This window comes from Rhododendron vialii, chromosome 11a (assembly GCF_030253575.1).
Source record: "Rhododendron vialii isolate Sample 1 chromosome 11a, ASM3025357v1".
NCBI classification, from domain to species: domain Eukaryota; kingdom Viridiplantae; phylum Streptophyta; class Magnoliopsida; order Ericales; family Ericaceae; genus Rhododendron; species Rhododendron vialii.
The window spans coordinates 17,759,985-17,771,925 of NC_080567.1; the positions used below are offsets into that span (position 1 = coordinate 17,759,985).

The 11,941-nt window shown below is 37.9% G+C and overlaps 1 pseudogene; it reads left to right on the forward strand.

The window, feature by feature from the left end:
• The first annotated feature begins 2,307 nt into the window (after nucleotides 1-2,307).
• Nucleotides 2,308-9,101, forward strand: LOC131306944 (alcohol acyltransferase 1-like; annotated as a pseudogene).
• The last annotated feature ends 2,840 nt before the right edge of the window (nucleotides 9,102-11,941 follow it).

Below are 11,941 nucleotides of genomic sequence, written 5' to 3' on the forward strand. Positions count from 1 at the left end.
TAAAATCTCCTCCAACGCACCATGGAACTCAATAAGTAGACTTTAGCTGAAGTAATACATTCCACAATTCTTCTCTACGTGTTGTTTCATTAGGGGCATACACATTTACAATGACACAATCTAAGCCAAACAAAACACGAGCTACCATAACAAAATGTCTATGGATAGTGACTTCTCTTGGTTTGAAATTTGCTGGATTCCATTCAGTTAAAACACCCCCAGAAAGACCAACAGCTCCAGATTCAGCATATTCAACTTCAAAAGATCCCCGCAATCTTCAAACCTCTCAATTTTAGTCTCTTGCAATAATAAAACAACAGGATTTCTATCTCTAATAGGCTTGGAAACAAATCTCTTTTTAAGAAAACTACCTACTCCCCTTATATTCCAAGAAATGATCTTCATTTAGGCCTCTGTCTTTTCCACACTATTGAGAATCATTGGTCCCTTATAAGAGGGGCCAAGGAATTATTTATCACTGATGCTTTCATTGCTTTAGTTTCATCTTCTATCATCTTTTTCATTCTCATTATACCAGAATTCCCAAATTTAATGCCAAGATTGTTCCTGCTCCTGAAATGCAATAATGTAACCATCAATATCATCCCCATCTGTGCTTAATGATGCTTCAACCCGTTGGCTTCTAATGTTTCTTCTAACGGCACTTGGATTTAAATCTACGTGAAGGTTAATGTCTTGCACCTGAGAGGCTCTTAGATTAGCATTTGATTCACATTCCACTGGATTATTAGTCCCCTCATTTACTGTCTCCTGTTCTTGCTCACGTTTATTACCTTCTTGGGCTCCTGTGTTTTGGAACTGGCTACTATTGTTGACAGATTCGAAACACTCTTCCTCCAATGGGCTTTGAGAATCCTGTACAATAGAATCCAATCCATGCACTGAGTTGGTGCTCTCCTCATTATTTCTCTCACTAGTATCAGAGTTCCCGAGAGACATATCCTCAACTGTTTTATCTTGAAGAAGAGGCTTTTTATGAAATGCTTCTTTCTCCAACCCAGATTGTGGACTACCATTAATATCCCTTCTCTCAACCTTTTCAGCTTCCTCTTCCTTTTTCTTTTCCAAATCATCCGACATCTTATTTCTTTGTTTTTCCATGTCATCCACTGAATTCTCTTCCTTTTTATTGTTGGCATCCATGTCATCATCTGAGTTGTCCCCCTCATCATCTTCTTCATCAGCTTCAGAATTTAAAAATTGGTTTTTCGATCTTACTGTTCTAAAGGTATCCTCCTCTTCCACTCTCACATTGTATTTCCTTCCATTGACAATCAAGATTACTTCCCCTTCAATTTTTTTGGAATTCTCTGTAGCAATCAAAATTCTGCCTTTTAACATAAGAAGCTTCCCTTAGTGTGTCGTTACCTACCTCCATGAAACAGCCCCAAATGCTCCCAATTAATGGCCCTGAAAGAAGGAACATTCCATGCGTTGAGAGGCATTCCGAAGCATGCAACCCATACAAATCTCTCATTTCTCGCTGCTTCTCCATTCCATGGACTAACCTCTTCGAACCAAAGTTCAAGCCATTTTTCCTTTAAGACTTCATTCCTTCGATCTTCCATCAAAAAAATAATAACCACATACCTTCCTCCCATGGGTTTGATCTGCACACTTTCCACCTTCTCCTTTTTAAACAGAAATTCCAAATCTTGAGTCGAGATTAATCGTCATTAATCGTCTCAACTTGCCAACTGCGCTTCTATTCAACCAACCATTTCCCACTGCTTGACAGTTTAAGATTTTACCTTCATCCTTGCTCTCATCTTCTTTGGACGTCAACACTCTTTCTCCCCCTTGTTTGCTGGATTCTGGTAGCCCTTTCCTTCTCCAAACCTCCTTACCCCTTTCTCCCCATTTCTTCAGAGGTGGGTTGCTCATTACTCCCTATCTCTATTTTCTTATCTCTACTACTCCCTCCGTCCGGATTTAATAGTCCTTCGTTCAATTCTAACCGGATAAAAAATGAGTTATATCTTTAAATTGAAAATAAATTTTATATCCAATATGGATCTTGTTTGATAGATCTCAATTAGTTCTATAAGATAATGTTTTCAAAATTACATAAAATATTATAAATTACAATATATAATTGATTGAAAAATAACACGAACTCCAAAAAGAATTATTAAATCCGGACGGAGGGAGTATTTCTCCGGTAGAGATAGGAAAATAACCAATACTGTAGTAGAAGCTTTGGGTTTTCGCTGGGCAGCAAGCTACGCAAGGGATGGATGGGGAGATGATCTCATTCTGGATGGAGCTGTGCAAGGGATAATTCGGATGCTGCAGGGAGTTCAATGTGCCAACAGTGCCAAGTCTCATTTAGCCGTTATTATCACAGATACGTTAAATCTTATTAGTTTTGTTCGTTCTTTTTCGTTTTCGTTTGTTCGTCGAGATTGTAATAGGGTGACTCATGCTATAGTCGAATATGCCTTATCCATGGAGCTACTTATGATTTGGGAAGGAGATTTTCCGAACTGGATTCATAGGGAAGCATCTTTAGACTTTTCTCAGTTTCAGTGATAAATAACATTTTTGCCGATTGACCAAAAAAAAAAAAAGAATTAGTTATTCGGTCTCTCTTTCCCTTTGACATATTCATTATTGAATTATGCTATTGAAGAGTCTAAATTTAATTCATTGGATCATATTTGTGTTGCAACCACAGTGGTGCAGAACATTGAGTGTACTGTTCGAGTCTTTCGCAATGCATCTCTTTTTCTATTGGTCCGATTTCCCTTTTTTATTCTTGTGATAAATGAAATTTTCTTTGTCATTAAAAAAATTAAAAATAAATATGATTTGAAAACTCTGGTTCCCCTTTTTCAGGTTTCTTTTGTTTTTATATCGTGTGATAAATGTGGAAGTGACTGGACATCAGTGATGACTAATCTTCCATTCATTTCACATTTTTTCTTATCTTTTAGCGCCAAAGAAGGAAGAATTTAATTGGTGCTTCTTAGATGGACCATGTTGCAAACTTGCACACGTTATAGGTAAGGGTGGGAATTTTCAACACAAAATTAGTGGGTTAGGGTTAGTTATTTCTAACACAGAATACGAATACAACACGACACCAAAACATGAAAAGTTAAAACATGTTGGGTTAGGATTGAGAGAATTTTGACACGAACAAGAGATGACACGACACGACATGACATGACGCGGGGTGAGAATTTATGAAAGGACATGATAACACGACACAAACCTGACACGAAGTTAGTGGGTTAGGGTCAGCTATTTCTGACACAGGACACAAAAATGACACGACACGTAAAACTAAACAGGTTGGGTTAGAGTTGAAAGAATTCTGACACGAATACGACACGACACGATACCCACCGCTACTTATAGGTGGTTGGTCCTTTGCATTAGGGCGATTTCTTTTTCCTTGTGGACCATGTGATGACTAATCTTCCATTCATTTCACATTTTTTTTCCTTATCTTTTTAGTGCCAAAGAAGGAAGGATTAGTTGGTGCTTCTTAGATGGACCGTGTTGCAAACTTGCACACGTTATTGGTACGGGTGGGAATTTATGACACGAAATTAGTGAGTTAGGATCAGTTATTTCTGACACAGAATACGAATATGACACAACACCATAACACAAAAAGTTAAACATGTCAGGTTATGATTGAGAGAATTTTAACATGAACAAGAGATGACACGACATGACGCGGGGTGGGAATTTATGAAATGACACGATAACACGACACAAACCCGATACGAAGTTAGCAGGTTAGGGTCGGCTATTTCTGACACGGAACACGAAGATAACATGGCACGATAACACGAAAAACTAAACAGGTCAGGTTAAAATTAAGAGAATTCTGACACCAATACGACAGGCCATGATGCCCACCCAGGTATAGGTGGTTGGTCCTTTGCATTAGGACGATTTTTTTTTCATGTGGTAGTAGAAATGGAGCACATGATTCGCCTTCAAAAATTGAGGTACGCTAGCTGAGACCATATCCTCTATAAATACCTTTCAATTCACAGCACAAAGTCTAGAGTGTATTTGCCTTGTTTTCCCTCTTGACTTCATCTGAAAATACTTCCTTAAACAATGTCAACATCTTCCTCCTCGATATGGTTCACAGTGACTAAGCAAGAGCTAGCCGAGACTGGTGGTGCCCGCGGAACCAACACCGCGTGAACTAAAACAACTCTCAGACATAGATGACCAAGAGGGTCTCCGGTTTCAGGTTCCAGTGATAATGTTTTACGAAAGCAATCCTTTCATGGAAGGAGAAGACCCTATGAGTGTCATCAGAGAAGGACTAGCCAAAGCACTTTCGTTTTACTACGCATTTGCCAGGAGGCTTATTGAAGGGCCTAACCGGAAGCTTCTGGTGGATTGCACGAGCGAGGAGGCTTTGTTTGTAGAAGCCGATGCAGAAGTTGAGCTCAACCAACTTTGTTATGCGATTGTTCCGGGGTGTCCGGTGTTGGAGGAGCTTCTTCATGATGTTCCTGGCTCTGATGGAATCCTTGGCTGCCCTCTCTTGTTGCTTCAGGTAGAGTTAGCTACTTAGCTGTGAACATTTGACAATCTAGAAACTCTAAGCTAGGCTATGTTTGGTAGCACTAATGTTTTCTGTTTTCTGTTTTTATTTTTAGAATTTTCAAAAAATAGGAATGAAAATATATTTGGTGCACTACTTCCATTTCCAAATAATGTAAATAGCTTTCACTATTTTGAAAATTTGAGAAAGTATCAAAACCTTCCCAACCTTCTTTGTGTTGGAATTTTTCCAACTCTAACCTTGTTCTTCGATAAATAATAAGCCAACTTCTTGTTGTTGCAAAACAAGTTATCGATATGAATTTTTCCATCTACGCCGATGAGAATAGTGTTTTGTTTTTTTTATAGGCAAAAGTAACATTTTATTAAGGGAAGAGGGAGGGGAATCCAACCAAAAGTGGGAGTACATACATTGGGAACAAGCCTATACACCTAAAGGCCTAAAAGCCCAAATAATACAATGAAGCCCAAAAACACCCCAAAAGGAAACAAAGCCCTAGCAAAAGGCCAAAAAAGCCCAGATATTACAATATAGCCTAGCCCACAGAAACCCAAAACCCTAACCCTAACTACTGAACATTTCAAACAGCCATCCACCCACAGCCACCAAATCAGCCTGACCACCGCCCCACCACCGAGCCAATCAGTGCAGAGATCCACCGAGCACCAAAACGCCACCACCACTGGACCACAAACCAACGAGGGAAACCCAAGCTTAGACGTGAGCACTCAACCATAGTTGTTAGGCGAAAAACGGATCCTCCAACAATAGATACTGGCGGGAGGCTGTCGGCCATGCTCCCAAACCATCCGATCTGCCTCCTCGTTAGGCACAAGCATAGGTAGCCCAGGAACTACCAGGCTGGCAGAAACGATGAAGAGAAACATAGCCGAGACGAGGAGAGCACAACACGAAGATAGCACGAAAGAAATGTGCAGCAATCCGAGGTGCGGCATGAAATTGCCAGATCGAATTAGGACGTCATTGATGGCAATGACACTTTTGCTATGGGATCTTTTGAAGTTGATTGGACATCGAGAGAAACAATTTCATTTTTTTCTTTCTTCTCATACATATAATAGGTACATACATGGTAATCTATTCCTAGAATAATGGGATTGTAAAATAAAATTTTCTAATTACATGGAGGTGTTTTCCTAAAAAGTAGGGATATTTTGGTTAACGGTGAATTTAGTTTAGAGTTAACTTTATGATGCAGAGGTAATGTTAGATTGCTATTAGATAGGGAAAGAAGGGACTTGGACGAATCAAGAGGTGTCATGTGTTTTTAGTTGGAGAAATTCCTCCTACTGGGGTTAATTGGAGGAAAACCAGACTCATAATTAAGTGAGTTTTGAGTGGCACACAAAAACTATCTAATTATACTCAATTCTGAGTAAAAGCTCTGTTAATTAATTTTCTCTTTACTTCCGAGTTTAAACCTATATCAAAATTTATTTCCACTCAAATTAAGGAAAACTTAATCTTTCGAAAAATTGAACTGTCTTTTGTCTTATGAATTTCAATGGAGAGTGATGAAAAAATTATGTTTACGTACTTTTGTTTTTGTTTTATTTGAAAACAGGTTGACACAAATATATTTTCCGCTTTCACTTTTTTTTTTTTGTAGGAAAAGTAGAAACTGATTTCAGCAAATAGAAAACAAAAAATAAAAAAGTGACAGTGTTATCAAACATCGCCTAAATGTTTATAGGGAATTCCCATCACTCATAATGATGAGGCACCTTGTGATTTCAAATATGCCGCTGCCATAAAATTTTGCATATATTTTGTGTAATAATGTTTGTAAATCATTTTCCCTGCTGAAAACATCCTCAATATAGAACCTTTTTCATTGAGGGCTGGTGCTCACTTTATTTTGTGTACTATGGAAAAACAAAAATAGAAAGATAAAGATTAAAAAAAAACGAGAGTTCTAGCTCTCTGTTTCAACTTCGCTTAGGTTTTTGATCGTGTCGTACCGTATCAAAAATAAATTTGTAAAAACTTGGAGCTAACTACTACTCCGTAGAATAGTGGTCAGGACCAAGTGTTGATCTGGAGGGACAGATTGACTAAGTTACTATAATTCCGACGAATTTCTAGATTAATTTGAAGGGAAAAAGAGAGTTTGATTGATTTGTTTGTTCAGAGAAACTAATTAAACAGAAGCAATTAATTAAAAAGGGTTTGGTAACTTGATGGAGGAAAGTCTAGGATTTAGAATCCACCAAAACCGCATAACCATGTATCGCATAGACCGGGTTAACACTCGAATTGTAAATCATTATCACTAGGGCTTGCAATCCCTATCAATAGTAGGCAAGTAGATTTCCACAATCTGCCAACCAACGTGGACTTTCCCACAGTACTAACCGTCTCACTAGCGCGGTTTAGCTGCCTAATGGCATGGTCCATCTCACGAGCATAACCCATCTCAATCACCCGAATTGAGAACAATGAAAATCATTACGTGAAAGGTATTTAGAAACCTAGGAAATAAATACTCAATCAATTTAAAGAATTAAAAACCATTCCATGGATATCATGAAAAGAGTTCTTGAATACATAATCCCATTCCAATAAAAATCCTAATCTATACAAAAGAACAAGGTTACTTGATGTGAGGCTTCATCCTCCCCCGAGATAAGGGGTTTAGCCGGCCATGGAGAAGAAGAACGTGCTTGAATATGATGAACACATGAAGAACACAAAGTTTCTCTCTTAGATTTGCTATTGCCTCCCTCTAGCTCGCTAAACAAAAGTTAGGAACCCTAAAACAATGTTGAAGATGTATTTATACCCTAAGGCCTCAAAGTTACATTTAAAACTTGCAGAATATATTATTGTTCTGAGACTGCCCAGGTGAAAATTAGAGAGTTGGATTTCTACAGGTGGGCAAAGCCGTCCGGACAAGAATGAAAGCCGTCCTAACAGAATTTTCAGCATTCTCTCTCCTGCTTCCGGGCCACTCCTGCAGCTTCCTACTTCGTGTTCGCGCATCCTAAGCACTCCCACTTCACACATTTAAGCCTTAACCACCCTCCAAGGCCTCAAACATTACTAAACAACTAAAAACATCAAATACCAATGCAAACGGACTAACAACGCTTGAATAATTTGGGAGACTAATTAGGTGCTTTTCGGCACCTATCACCGTCACATTTGATCTATTTCAACTTCGCATAGCTTTTGGTGCATTACATAAGTCAGACCTTTCACCAAACCCTACAGCTCAGCTTTCTTGACTATAGATAGATGCTGGCAAGAAATGTGATTCTGGATAGAGTACTTACTCTTGTAATGTTCACATCAAGTTTTATTTTTTTTTTGTTGGTGAATTTCGGTGAATGTAGGTGACTCGATTTAGGTGCGGTGGATTCGCCATTGCCCGGCGCCTGAACCACACAATGAATGATGGAGCTGGTCTGGTCCAATTCCTAAGTGCAATCGCCGAGTTCGCCCAAGGGAAAGAAGTCACTGCACCTTCTGTGTCACCTGTGTGGCAAAGGGAACTCCTATCCGGAAGACATCCTCCCCGAATTACATGCCTTCACCACGAATACGAACAAGTGCTCGACACCAACAACAATGATGCCAACTCAACCTCGATCCAAAAACCATTCTTCTTTGGTCCCAAGGGGATCAAAGCTATTCGAAACCATCTCCCCCCGCATGCAAGCGCCACCACATTCGAGGTCTTGACTGCGTGCTTGTGGAGGTGTCGCACTCGTGCTAGACCCTAACAACACCGTCAGAGTTTCGTGCCTTGTCAATGGTCGCAACTTGCTTAGCCTAATTGTGCCTCACGGGTACTACGGCAACGTCATTACCTATCCTGCAGCAGTTTCGAAGGTTGGAGAGATATGTTCCTTTCCACTAGAATACACGGTGGAGTTGGTAAAAACTGCAAAGCCCCAAATAACGGCCGAGTATTTCAGATCGGTGGCGGATCTTTTGGTGATTAAAGGGCGGCCTTTGTACACCGTGGTGGGAAACTTTATTGTTTCTGACGTAAGACGTCTTGGCTTAGACACAGTGGATTTTGGGTGGGGGAAACTGGTGTATGGCGGCACCGCCGGGGCGTTTCCTGGGTTAAGCTTCTATATGAATTTCAAATATGGGATTGTGGTTCCAGTATGCTTGCCAGAACCAGTCATGGAAAGGTTTGAGGGGGAGTTGAAGAAAATGACTAAGGAGCCTTTCGATGGTTCAGTTGGTCACACGCCCCCTAAGATCACATCCATGCTCTAAACTGAGAATTCAAATCTGCAACAATGAATATAGGAAGCATTTATGGAGTATCATATGAAGGACTGGGATGAATTTCGTCAGAAGGATTTTGTTGATATAGCATTTTTTTAGATTCACCCTAAAAAGGGATGGCTCCATGGTGAAGGTCTAAGATTTATAATGTGTATTCTAAGGTCTCAGGTTCAACTTCTATTGCCTCAATTCTTGAGGTCACTTGAAACGGTTGTAGAAGGAGCTGTATGGATTAATCTGAGGTGCATGCAAGTTGGCTCTTGTAATACCTGCCCCGGATATTTCGGTATTTTAATTTTTTTTAATTGAACTCAGTGTTTTAGGGGTTTAAATCATAAACAATTGAACTTGCGAGAGTCCTGTGTGTGATTTATTATTGGAGTATAAGTTAAAATGTGGTGCCGCTTGCATGTGATAAATTCCTTTGTGCTCTTATATAGCAAAATATCTTAGGAATATTTATCTTTCTCTATACATATCTTATTTCTGCGTAGAGGGAGAGAGAGAGAGAGAGAGAGAGAGAGAGAGAGAGAGAGAGGCGGCAGTGGGAAGGAGAAGAAAGAAAAAACTAAGATGCAGGGCTGTTCTTCACAAAATTATTCAAGATACATAGAAAGCTTATAAATTTCTGGTATTTTTATTGAAGGTTCATTAGTATGTCTAGTATATGGTGTCAAATTTTCATAATTTTTCAAGAGGTGTAGAAAAAGATAAAAATCATAAACCTAACTATGGTTAGGATCCTAATTTTTAGGAGACAGCTTACAGAGCTGCGTCTTTTATCAATTTTTTTATAGTTAAGCGATCCTCCTGATTATGGGCCCTTATGAGTCTGAAAGATTGATAAGTTGGTGATGTTTTGGCGTTAGAATTACTAAAAACTATTAAGTATTTGATTTTTAATGAATTTTCGAACACCGACCATTCTGCTGGAAATTGTGCTTCGCTGCACATAATTTTTTAGTTTGGAGGTAATTTTGACTAGGTTTCTTTATTGTGAAAAATTTGGAAAAAATCAGGGATGAACATTGGTGTATGGTAATGGCGTGTACCGAATTTAGGATTTATTAGATTCATATTCTAAGTTTGGCGGATTTTACAAGTTGATGTGTCCCTGCTGAGTTTTGTATTTGCTGCATTGACATATTTTGGAAAAATGGTCATATCTTTTAGCTCGGGTATCGGATTAGCGCACGGGTTATTGATTCTAAAATTAGACTCGTATGTCTTTCAGAATATGTAAAGGTCGTGGCTTAGTTTGTACTAGGTTAAATCAATTTTTGATTTGAAGTTGATAGACGTGCAGAATCTATGATTTCGGACAGATTTTTGTGTAATTTTGGACTAGCATAACTTTGTTGTCCGGACTCCGTTTTTAACAAATTTTATATCAAAATTTATATACTGGAGGTGTACTTTCTAATGGCGGTGGTTTCGTGATCTGGTTTTAATCCTATAAGAAGTTGTAGATAGAATACGATAGGCTAGTCGTAGATTTTAAACCTCGTAGATTTTAAACCAAATGTAGGGGTTATGTAGTGTTTGATTGTTACACTTGTTTAGGGACACTTCTAAACCCTTGAGATGGACATGCTAGTATTCTTTAAGTATCTTTAATCTATTATTGGTGTTATAGATTATTGTTAGGAGTTAGTTGTGACGTTTAAGCGTTTAACAAACTGAAATGGTTAATTTGTGGTTAGGTGTCAAGCCAGTCAATTGGGAGGAGTCAAAACCGTAAGTTTGGCGTACCTTGGTCGATACAAAGGTGAGTGTGTTTGATATGATTTTTCTCCACATAATACTGTTGTGGTGGCGGGTGTATATCTTGCTAATCGTAGTTAGCTTTTGATATGGTTATCCTTACTGAGATATTGCTGTAGTGGTGAGTGTACATCATGCTACTGTTGTTTAGCTTTGATATGTTGTGAATGTGTGCGTGTGAGTCACACCATGTCGTAAGCCATATCGTCAATGGACAATGGTTGAGAGCGTGGTGTGAGGGACATGAGATTTGATTGTGCTATACGTGTTTAATGAAAATACATACTAATGAGTGTTGATTGAACCGCCGAAAGTTAACGTGTGAGGCATACCATGTCGTATTAAAATGAGGTACATTTAAGATATCTTGCCCCTCTTTTGTTTTTTCCTCACTATTTTGAATAACATTTTTCGAGAATATCTTTCGAAAACCATTTTATTTTAAAATATAGTTTTGAAAACAATTTTTTGACAAAAAAAAGGTTTTAAAAAAACTGATTTCACAACTTTATTTTTTTTCAAGAAACAGCTTTCCAAAATGATTCTTGTAAAAGTACTTTTTATATAAAAAAAAATACTTTACGAAGCATATTTTGAAAATAATTTTAAAAAATAAACAAATAATGTTTTTAAAAATTTCTTTAAAATATATTTTAATTATTTCGCTTCTCTCTCTCTCTCTCTCTCTCTCTCTCTCTCTCTCTCTCTCTCTCTCTCTCTCTCTCTCTCTCTCTCTCTCTCTCTCTCTATATATATATATATATATATTGATGTGGGCTCCACTCCGGGATCCCACACAAATTATCCGAGCCGTCTATTATTTTCAACATAACTTTTCAAGTAGACATTTAACAAAAAAATTAAAAACTAGTTTTTTTTATAAAAAGATCTGTCTTGAAAAAAATAGTTTCAAAAACTATTTTTTATAAATACTAATTTTTTTCAAAAAATTCCTTTTCAAAACAATTTTTGAAAAAAATTATTTTTTCTAAAAACTATTTATAAAATATGTTTATCAAAAGTATTTTGGAAAATCGCTTTTCAGAAAAACAAATTTTGGAAATGAGATTTTGTAAAACCTTTTTTGTCAAAAAATTGTTTTCAAAAATAGTTTTTGAAAATGTTTTTCAAGGGAGGGAGAGGTAGAGAGAAATTACGAAAAATAGGGCAAAAGACGTTAAATGCCCATCATTTTACCGGTTTGGGCTAATGATGTTATCTCGAGGATTTGATTTGTACACATTTTCTACTTTGGGGAAATGTTAGCAATGTTTACGTTATGGACTAAATTGAGACACGATCAATACTTTGAGGACCAAAAAGATTAATAAGCCGACTAAAAAGCCACGA